A 10,654-nucleotide genomic window follows, 5' to 3' on the forward strand; every position below is an offset into this window, starting at 1 on the left:
ATATATATATATATATATATATATATATATATACACACACACACATACATACACAACATTGTAAATTAACTATACTTCAATAACAAATTTTAAAAATATAGGAGCAATCCAGTTATACCTCACTCTCTGGTTAAAAATTGTTATTAATATTTTAAATCTTTGCCTATGGAGAGATACAATATTATGTACACATGTGTGTGTATTTAATGTCTCACTTCTTTAAATTATAAGCAAAGGCGAATGCATTTTAATATGACTGTTGGTGCTTTTAATGTGTTTCTTAGTGATATCCAGCTTATTTCCTTGCCAGAGGCAACTATTTAGGGAAGTGCTTAAGAAAATTGATTTTATAAGCAAACTGACATGGGTTTGAGTTCAAGCTCTACCTCTAAAAGTTGAGTGACTAGAGGAAAGTGTTTCAATCAATCTGAACAATAATTTCTTCTCTAAAGAATGGGAAGAATAATAATACCTATAGCATAGAGGTTTTTTTTTTTTTTTTTTTTTAGCATAGAGTTTTGCTAGAATTAAACAGGTACTTGCATTTACAATAGCTCTGGTAACACATGAAAGATGATTAGCTTAGTTTTCATATTAAATTTTTATGTTAAGTTTTGTTTCCAAAAAAAAAAAAGTTAGCTCTGCTTCTAGCACATTGTAAAAACTCAAAAAAAAAAAAACAAAAAAAAGGAAAGAAGTTACTATTTGTCTATTCCCCCCACTCCTTGATGTTTTCCTCAAATAAAACCTCTTTGGATACTAAAGAAATCAGTCCTTTGTCATATTTGTTGCAAACATTTTCCCAGTTTGTTGCTTTCTTGCCTTTTTAAAAAATCTTGTTTATAATTTTTTAAAGATAAAAATTATGTATTTTACATGACCAAATTCATCAATTTTTTTCCCCTGTTGATTTTTAGATTTGGTATTTCTTGTAAAAGACTTCCCCTAGTCAAGTGACTTGACATCAAGAATTTGAATAATCAATATTTCCCCCACTCCTTTATCATACTGCTTTCTATGTTAATTTTGGACCTATATTTGTAGGTCCATTCCTGACTATTCTCTTCCATAGCAGAATTTGTAGTAGAACTTTTTAGTAGGTAACCTCACAATATTTGAGAAAATGTTATGGATGCCACAATTGCCCCTGTTATGCCAGGGCAAGAAATTTAACCTGCAAATATCTTTGCACAAGGACACAGGGATAGTACATGAATGTGTGATGCAGTATGGTTTGCAGTAGTTAAAAAAGAAAATAGCTTCAGTATCATAAATAATATCTAAATAAAATAAATATCTAAAGTTATCTAAATAAAGAGGAAAAACTAAATAGATTTACACTCTGCAATACAATACAGCTTTAAAAAACAATGAGAATATGAAAAGAACACCCACACAAATACCTTTGCCCTCAACACAGAGGCTCAAAGCTAGATACAGTGAAAAACTAAGTTTCAGAAATATATAAGTATGTATATATATATATATACACACACACACATACTGAGAAAACCTCTGGAGGATATACTCCAAACTGTGAATGATAGCTCAATATGATGGGGGGAGAGGGAAAGAAAGAGGGAAGATGGAGCTACAGAGAATAACTGGAAGCTTTCTGTTTGATTACTTTTATAATGGATGTATATCACATAACCAAAATAAATAAAAAAATAAAATCAATAAATTAAAACTGAAATAAACAAGTAAAAATAAATACCAATCTGTGTGCCCTATTTTTGTTTTCATTGTTGTTGTTGTTGCTTTTTAAAGCAGAGACATAGTTAAGTGTCAGATCCTGGATGCCAATCCACAGGTAGGTAGCAATGAACCCGTCTCTTTTCCATTAGGTGAGCTTAAGAAATGTACTCTACTTCTCTGTGCTTTAATTTTCCCATCTGTAAAGTGGGAATAATGACTTTCTACTTTATAGAGATGCTGAGGGAATTCAATGAATTAATAAATGTAAACCCCTTAAAAACAATATCTGGCACATAGCAATTATTCAGTAAGTGTTAGCTAGCCTCATTTTTCTTGTTATTGCACAAAAGTGACATAAATATGAAAAAAGCTAATTATATCAGGTAGCATTTTGAAGAAAATAAAAACTATGGAAAATGCATGGATTTATAAAGAAATATACATTATGGCTCCTTTTCTAAAAATAGCAAACCTGCCTTTAAAAAAAGTTAAATAATGGCTAAATAATTTTTAATACCTTGAATAAAAAGAGAAAGCCACCATTAGGCTGACATAAAAATACGAAAACATCAGAGTGTAAAATATATTGCAAGAATTCTGGAGATTACCAACCTCCAAAGTCAATTTCACTCTAATAATTTCTGCCAAATATTGAAATTTTGAACTTCTGCATCTGTTACCTGCACGGGGGGCAGAAGATAAAGCCTAGGGCCTCCACAAAGGAAGATTCAAGTAGAAGAATACTGCATAAAACTTACATTTTCAGGGTAAGGATGAATTGAGAGAGACAGACAGACAGAAAGACAGGTAAAAAAAAAAAAAAGGAAGAAAGGAAGGGAGGGAGGGAGGGAGGAAGGAAGTTAGAGAAAACAGTTTATTAGGTAAGGATTGCCCTTTCTTGTCTTATGCCATAAAAACATCACATTCCTGTCAGTCATTTGAGGGAATCTGGAGCAATGCGATCTGAGAGACTAGGCTTGGCTAACTCTTAGAAATAGTAATAATAATAATAATAATAATAATAATAATAATAATAATACATCTAAGAAGAAGATCCTGAGAATATACCTGAGGCTGTTTGGTGTTATATCAAGAGTTCTTTCCCAGAAAAGCGTTTGATAGATCCAATTAACATGGAAGCAGACCATGTCAGAAACAGAGGTAAGAGGCCAGACACCAGGGCACAAGTCCTGATTTTACACAAGTGCTGCCAGTGACCTTTCTCAAGCTTCAAGGCAATACGCAAAATCCACAGTTGCCCCATTTCTTAACTTTGGGATCTTTTTTTTCTTTTTGACAGGAAGAGCAGAAGGCCAAAGCGGAGGAAGACTCAGCCCTTCGGTGTCCCCTCCGGAGGGGGCACCTCGTAAGCTGGGGAGGGGAGGCGAGAAAGAGCCCAGGCCAGGGCAGCCCAGCCCACCCGCCACGACCTCTTCCAGGCCACGGCCCTGCTGGCCCAAAGCTTTCAAATCCCCTCCTCGCCTCCCTTTTTTCTGCCCTAGAGTCTCTGTGGGGACTTATCCCAGAAGGGCCTGCGATCTTCACCTCCCGGCTTCCGCTTTTCCCAGAGATTCACACTCGAAGCCCAGGAGAGCCACTGCAGCTGTTCTGGAGAGTGGAAAGCAAGGTGGAAAGGTCGGGGGCCCGAGGTCACCTAATCACGACGAGGGCTAGATTGCAGGAGGGTCCCAAATCTATGGAGGGCGGCGGGACTACCCCCATTTTCCGGAGACACACGCTAAGGCCCCCACGGTACTCACCCGAGTCTCGCGGCCGTGTGAGGGGCGCGAGGCTGCCAGCTGCCGGCCTGCCGCGCAGGTGCTCTCGGCTGGGGCAGGGCCTGTGCGGACAGTGGGCCAGCGAAGAGACGCCCGGAGCCGGGCGCTGCCGGGAACAGGAAGGCAAGGCGAGGATGCGCTTCCGGGGCTGCGGGCGTCGGGCCGCCTTGCAGAGCCGGGGACAGCCCGGTTCTCCCCCTCGCGATGCGTGTGTCCGCCTCCGGGGCCGCGGGCTCCGGACCCACCTTGAGCAGCGTCGTTTCAGCACCACAGCCTGGGGCAAGAGAGACAAGAAAAGGAGGCGTGAAGAGTTTTTTAAATAAATGGATTTTTAAAGGAGATCCACACAGGTGGGGGGGTGTGGGGGAGAAAAAGAAGAAAACCAACGTTGTTTCCGCCCGGTTTCGAACCGGGGACCTTTCGCGTGTGAGGCGAACGTGATAACCACTACACTACGGAAACTAGATAAAAATCAACTTCCCCTGCTGACAGTTCTCCCTGCAGAACACGCCCCTCCCTCCCTCCCACCCACTTCCTCACTTCCTCCCACCCGCCCCGCCCCGCCTCTTCGTCCCAGCAAATGTGCGTCGTTAATATGCGCGTGCGTCTTGTACCACTCTCCCAAACCAGCGAGGCCAATTAGATAAGCAAACCAAGCCCCTGCAGCGTACAGATCTGAAGCGAAATTCTTAATAATTCTGGAAATGACCGGATGGGGGAGAACAAAAGAGACTTCAATTCCTTCACTATTACTTCTCAATCTGAACTTCTGGATCTTAATTTCTTCCGCATTGCTTACCAGGTTACCTCAAACCCATCCTCCAGCAGGAATGGACTGGTGGGGCTGGGCGTGACACGGGGCCCACGCACATTTCTCCGTCTGGCTGTGGCTAGCGCCACCGCATGGCCGGACGCGGAGTTTGCTCTGCAAAGGAACGATGACCCTGGCTGTGGTCAAAAGCGGGGCCTTCTCGGTCCTAAGACTTCCAGGCAAACCTCACCTTGTAATGGATTTTCTAACTCCTTTGGGTTCCTCAGTGGTCGGTAGAGGAAAGGAGTAAAAGGGTAGTGCGTACTCCGAGCCAGCCAGGAGTCGAACCTGGAATCTTCTGATCCGTAGTCAGACGCGTTATCCATTGCGCCACTGGCCCTACACCTGGGCGGTTAGCAGGCAGGCATGCCTTCATCAGAAACCAGGCGGCGGCGACGACCAGTCCACCTTGTGGGGTCTGCGCCTGGCCCTGAAAGCCCCGTCTTCCTGGCTAGCTCAGACTGCAGCGCGTGGACTCCCCAGGCGGCCAGTTCGCCTGCACGCGCCCTAGTGTCTGTGCTGCTTTCTCAGTCTGTCTGTACAGAGCCCGGCATTCTCTGCCCCAGTATCATCTCTTCGTTCATGCATTCATTCATTCAACCAATATGGCACCGGAAATACAACTGTGAAGAAAACAGAGGTGATCCTTGCTCTCAAGAAGATTGCATGGACGTAGCGAAGACGATAATAAAGCACTAAATAAATAAAATAATGGTGATACGCACTTAGAGGGAAAAAGACAAACGGGAAAGAGAATGGAAAAGCCCAGCAGGAAAGGTGATGAACAATAAATATGGGTATCAGGGAAAAGAGCGACCTGGAACTGGGGAAATCTCCAGGGCAAAGGCATGGAGGTGGGAGCGTGCATGGGATGTTCCAGCAATGTCGAGGAGGCCAGCGCTGAGCGGAAAGGGCTAGGAGACCTCCGGGAGATGACCTCTGGCCTTGTACACCCTTGTATGGGCTTTGGCTGTTACTGTAGGAAATTGGAAGCCGTTGTAGGGTGACAATATATCTGACATTCTTTCTTGTCTCTCTTTGGATTGTTGAAAACATTTTATTTCCAATATTTACTTAAGCAGACTCTGTGCTAAGCACCCTCACCGCATGCTGCTCCTACCTCAGGACATACATTTCAGAATTTGACACCTTTAAAAGGAACATTTGTTTGCTTTCTCAGGAAGCGTTTCTTATGTGTGCCTTTCAGCCTGTCTATATTTCTGAGAAGGAATCATTATCTCCATGCCTGGTGAGCATCGTAAATAAGTTGAGGGCTGGGGACACACAGTTTTGAGAGCATTAGCCCTCTGTGGCCCCCTTTGCCTGGCAAAGCAATAAAGCTATTCATTTCTACTTCACCTTCCCCCCCAAAAAACTAAGTTGAGGGCTACTAAACAGAGTAAAACTGCCTGACATTGAGAAAGTACTCATTGTTCAGAAAATCTTTGTTTTCAGTTCATAAGTTTGCAATAGCCCTTAAGAAAAATGTACATGTTCCTGTTTCTGCATAAACATTAAGGTAGATCTAGTTAGGGATTTCTCCCTAGATAGTAAATAGGGGTCTTCTGACCAGATTTGGTATTATGTACCCCTAGGAACTTTGGTGGTTATGGACTCCATCACAGAATAATACTTTTAAATATAAATTAAAAAGATAAATATTTAAGATTTCAAAGGGAAAACAATTATATTGAAATATGTTATCAAACTATTAAAAATTTATATTATAGGGTTTCCCTGGTGGCACAGTGGTTGAGAGTCTGCCTGCCGATACAGGGAACACGGGTTCGTGCCCCCGTCCGGGAAGATCCCACATGCCGCGGAGCGGCTGGGCCCGTGAGCCATGGCCGTTGAGCCTGCGCGTCCGGAGCCTGTGCTCCGCAACGGGGGAGGCCACAGCAGTGAGAGGCCCGCGTACCGCAAAAAAAAAAAAAAAAAAATTATATTATAATTTTTATGCTCCTTTATTAATGCACCAAATGATAATATCCAGCAGGAGTTCTAATAAATACTATAATTTCAAAGCAGTAATGTGCATAAATGATATTTTAAGAAATTTGCAACAACTGTAATTTTCTGTGAAAATATTTGTGATTGCCAATAGTGATAAAGTGAAAAGGACTGAAATATACTGTACTTTGTTGCCTACATTCATAATGGAAGAAAATACAAAATTTCAGTAAGAAGTTATTCAAAATAAAAATTTATTTTCCCATCCAAGCTTACAGACTATCCCCTCCCCATCAGAAGAAAAAGAGATTTCTGTTCTAATGAGGAGTTTGGAAACATGAACAATTGTGCCTGAATTTTCAGAAATGAAGCTGTATGATGAGGCCACCCAAGCTGGCTGTTCTCTGCTCTCTGTACATCATCCCCTGCTCTACCAGTGCCTGCTTCACCTACACCCTACTTATGTGACTGACCTTCCCTCTTAATTGTAGAGCCAAATCAGTAAATGCCTACATACTCACCAGGGGCCCCAGCTACTGATTGTTCTAATCTTTAGATCAGAACATCTCCACCAGGATAGCTTATCAAAGGGGTGGTGAGGGGTATGCTCCTCAGCTGGTTTCCCTGGTAACCGATGAGCCAACCCGATGTCAATTCCCCGTATAAATGGTAACCTCCCTCTCCCCTGGGAGTGAAGTCTACTGCCAAGTACCGAACACACGGTGGGGTGTCACTCGAGGACCTGGCTTCAGATGTGTAAGATCCCCCATCCGTTAAACCACTGATGTCTCTGTAGCTGGCTCTGAGCTCTTTCTTCCGTCTTGAGGTGGGGAAGTACAGGGCTTGCAGGCCTGTGGGGTGCAGCCCAACAGAAGCAAACTGACGTACCTCTTGACTCTATTTTATCCTCATCACACACCCAGGATGGGAAGGCCAGGCCAGATTCCAGGGCATCCCTGAAGTCACAGGTCCCATCTTGCACCTCTAAAATGGGTTTCAAGCTAGCTGGAGGCCATGTTCACATCTGCTCTCATGTCTGCAAAGACCTCCCTTTGTTTTACGGTACGCGGGCCTCTCACTGCTGTGGCCTCTCCTGTTGTGGAGCATAGGCTCCGGACGCGCAGGCCCAGCGGCCTATGGCTCACAGGCCTAGCCGCTCCGCGGCACGAACCCGGGTCCCCTGCATCGGCAGGCGGACCAGGCGGACTCCTAACCACTGCGCCACCAGGGAAGCCTTGAAGGGTTTGGGTTTGGGTTTGGGTTTGGGCTTGGGTTTGGGTTTGGGTTTGGGTTTTGTTTTGCCTTGAAGGTTTTGAAAGCTTTTTTTGGCTGCCTCAGATTTCTCTGCTCATGCTCTGACATGAGCAGAGGCATGCTTTCATTTTGTTTTTAGATATATTTCTACTGGGACTTCTTTTCTGAGAGTTCCAGTTTCCAGCTTCCAGTCTTTTCTTCAGTAGTTGTTCCAGTCAGAGAAAGAGAAACGGAGTCCAGAAAAAACAGAACCAGTAGGAAAATATACATGTATTTCTACGAGTTGGCTTACGTGATTGTGGGGACTGGGAAGTCTGAAAACTGTAGTGTAGGCTGGCAGTCTAGAAAATCTCAGGCAGGAGCTGATGCTACAGTCTTGAGACAGAATTTCTTCTTCCTTAGGAAAACCTCCATTTTGCTCTTAAAGTCTTTAACTTGTTGGATAAGGCCCACCCACATTACTGAGGATAATCTCTTTTACTTATAGTCAACTAATTGTAGAAGTTAACCACGTGTACAAAACTACCTTCACAGCAACATCTAGATTAATGTTTAATTGAATAACTGGGCTCTATAGACTAGCCAAGTTGACATGTAAAACCAGCCATCACTGCGGTGGACTCTCCTCCTCCTCTGGGTCACAGTGCACTATTCTTCCAGTTTCTCTCCCAAGCATTTGGAAAATAGTAGCACTGCCAGCCATTTCCACTGTCAGCAGTCTGTGACACCACGATCTGCACCTTCTCCAATTTCAGTTGTGTGGAACAGAGCCATTGTGAGGGGCCTTTCCATGGTCTTTGCAGGTCACACCCAGATTTCTGGAAGTGATTGCTCTGAGTCTTAATTTTTCTCCCAAGACTTGTCTCTGGCTTGTTAAAAAACTCCTTTGACTTCCCAGAATTTCTGTGCAAATTTTGACAGCTGCCAGTCAAAGGAAAAACCCAGACCAAATATTGTTGGCTCTGTTGTCTTTCTGAATGTCTACCACAGTTTGGTCAAAGCCATGTTAGGTGTGACTCTGCTGTTTATGATTATCTTGGCTCCAAGCACATTAATAATACAATGGTTAATCTTATACTATTAAAGAAATCGGTGCTTATTTCATGGAGTGAATCAGACTGTGTGTTGAGTTCATAGACTTTCAATCGTTTCATGAAAAAGAAATCTAGCAGAGTCATGGGCTTTTTAACCTCTCCCCCAAATCATGTTTGTAGGCAGAGATTAGTGCCAATGGCTGGTTTAGAGTGAGACAGAGAAATCCTTCAATATTGATACAGTTCAGAAATACTGAAATGTTAATTTCAACATTTTCAGAACGGCAACAGATTTCAAGCACGCAGCCAATCATAATTACAGGTTTCATTTGGGAAGTTACTTTCACAGCTATGGCAACAACTTGTAAACTCTTCCGAATTCCACTAAAGCCCTTTGCCTAAGGACGGATCTATTTCACAGAGAATAGAATGAATTTGGAACAGTTACAAATACACAAGCCCCCATGAAAATATAGAAATTCTTGTGAATGCTTTCAATTTGACAGCTTGTCAAGCAGATCCTTTGGACAAGTTTTCGGACAAGAAAGCGTCTCTCTTCCTCTAGCTGCAGAGGAGAGGAGACTGCTCCTTTATCTCTTTCCAAACTAGGTTTTAATGATGAAGTCTTGAATTTTTTAAAGATGCAACTTAGTTAAGCAAGAAGCAGGCAGGTGGAACCCAATTTTACGGAAAGAAATGGGGTAAGGAAGAGCTGGAATTTTAATTAAAATCCGTGAAATAAAGAACACATAGCTTGCTTCCTGCAGGGACCAGTTCTTGGTGTTGGAAGTGTTCTGGTGTAAATGTGGCCGATTTCCTCTCCTCCAGGGCCCCAGGTCATAATTCACCCAAGGAAGCTGCAGCTGCTGAACTCTTGCCCTTCCTGGCAGTTCCTGGAAGAATTCTCTGTCGCCGCCTGAGGGTTCAGGCTCGCGCCAGAGTTTCCCTCACCCCACCCCCGCGCGGAGGGTCTCAGTTTTCCTATGGCTGCGCGGTCTCTTAGGTCTTTGGGGGCGAAGCAGAGGTTCATCTTTAGGGTCTGAGAGACCACCTGGGGGGGAATAACGAGGAAATAGATGCACAGAACAAAAGCTAAGATCATTCCTTTTCTATGTTGATTTGCAGCTTCGCGGACGTGTCGGCTCCGTGGCTTAGCTGGTTAAAGCGCCTGTCTAGTAAACAGGAGATCCTGGGTTCGAATCCCAGCGGGGCCTTTTGTGGTTTTTCCTGCCCTCGAGAAAGGTATGGGGGATTAAAATGTAATCAATCTTAAGGGTCAATTTTCCCTACGGAGTTTCACGGAACTGTACTATCTGAGTCTGAGGGTGGGGACAGTTTTATCGTTTACAAAAAAGAAAAAGAAGAGACAAAGATGAATTTGTTTTTCTTTCAGAAGAATTTCTATCTTTCTTGACGTTCTTGCATTTTTATGTATTGTTTTTTCAGCAAGCAAAAAGGGAACCAGGGAAAGCAGAAGGCAAAGTCGCCAGATTTAAACTATAAGCAACATCATAATCTCTGGTCATTCTATTATTTTTCCTGGGGAAATCCCAAATGGATGCACTTTCATAATCTACAGGCAATATTTTTTTAACAAGATCAGCCTCTGCAATGACTGATAAATGCGTTGTTGAGAAGGTTGCAGCATCTCAGTTCATAGCAGCCACTAAAATCCAACTATACAATGCAAGTTGTAAATAACTATTTTAAAAGGTGGTCTTGTGGTCAGAGTTTCTTGGAAGGGAAAATCAAAGAGAAAAATATTTGTCCCCGTGATTTCAGAAAAGAAGCTGTGAGGGAGAAGAATCCTTTGATTGCATATCCACGGAGTGGATAGCCCACTAGAACAGACAGACCTGAAGCTGTTAGCATGCAGGCTGACTTGAAGAAGCAGTCCAAGAAAGGCTGAGGTGCCTTCTTCCAAACTCTCTGTAAGAGAGAGGAAGGAAACATGAGAGGTGGAAAAGAAGTCTGGAGTTTTAATCATTACTGGGCCCCTTTGCATAGAAACTCAAGACCAGGGAAATGAAGTTCACTGTAACTGTTACCCTCTTACTCATCTCCCAAGACCAAGCCTCCCTCCACCTGGCCCAGAAAGTCCCACCAACCTGGCTTTTACCTTCAGAGCA

General features: G+C 43.3%; 1 protein-coding gene and 3 non-coding genes across 9 annotated transcripts in view; 1 reads left to right on the forward strand and 3 right to left on the reverse strand.

The window, feature by feature from the left end:
• Positions 1–3,925, reverse strand: part of HMGN4 (high mobility group nucleosomal binding domain 4) — a 16,946-nt gene extending 13,021 nt beyond the window's left edge. For 4 of the 6 annotated variants that reach the window (XM_028479435.2, XM_028479437.2, XM_055080110.1 and 1 more), the window contains exons 1-2: positions 3,864–3,925; positions 3,459–3,750 (exon numbers count right to left, since the gene is read on the reverse strand). The gene's annotated coding sequence lies outside the window, so the exon portion shown is untranslated. Of the gene's footprint in view, positions 1–3,458; positions 3,772–3,863 lie in introns of those variants that run through there. The other 2 variants (XM_024121815.3, XM_055080111.1) reach the window with 2 other exon arrangements.
• Positions 3,866–3,938, reverse strand: TRNAV-CAC (transfer RNA valine (anticodon CAC)). The gene has a single exon. It is a non-coding gene; the product is annotated as a tRNA-Val (tRNA).
• Positions 3,939–4,554: 616 nt separating this feature from the next.
• On the reverse strand, positions 4,555–4,627 carry TRNAR-ACG (transfer RNA arginine (anticodon ACG)). Its single transcript has one exon. It is a non-coding gene; the product is annotated as a tRNA-Arg (tRNA).
• Positions 4,628–9,665: 5,038 nt separating this feature from the next.
• On the forward strand, positions 9,666–9,739 carry TRNAT-AGU (transfer RNA threonine (anticodon AGU)). Its single transcript has one exon. It is a non-coding gene; the product is annotated as a tRNA-Thr (tRNA).
• Positions 9,740–10,654: the final 915 nt, after the last annotated feature.

The sequence above is a fragment of the Physeter macrocephalus genome, chromosome 18 (genome assembly GCF_002837175.3).
Source record: "Physeter macrocephalus isolate SW-GA chromosome 18, ASM283717v5, whole genome shotgun sequence".
In the NCBI taxonomy this organism is placed as follows: Eukaryota; Metazoa; Chordata; class Mammalia; order Artiodactyla; family Physeteridae; genus Physeter; species Physeter macrocephalus.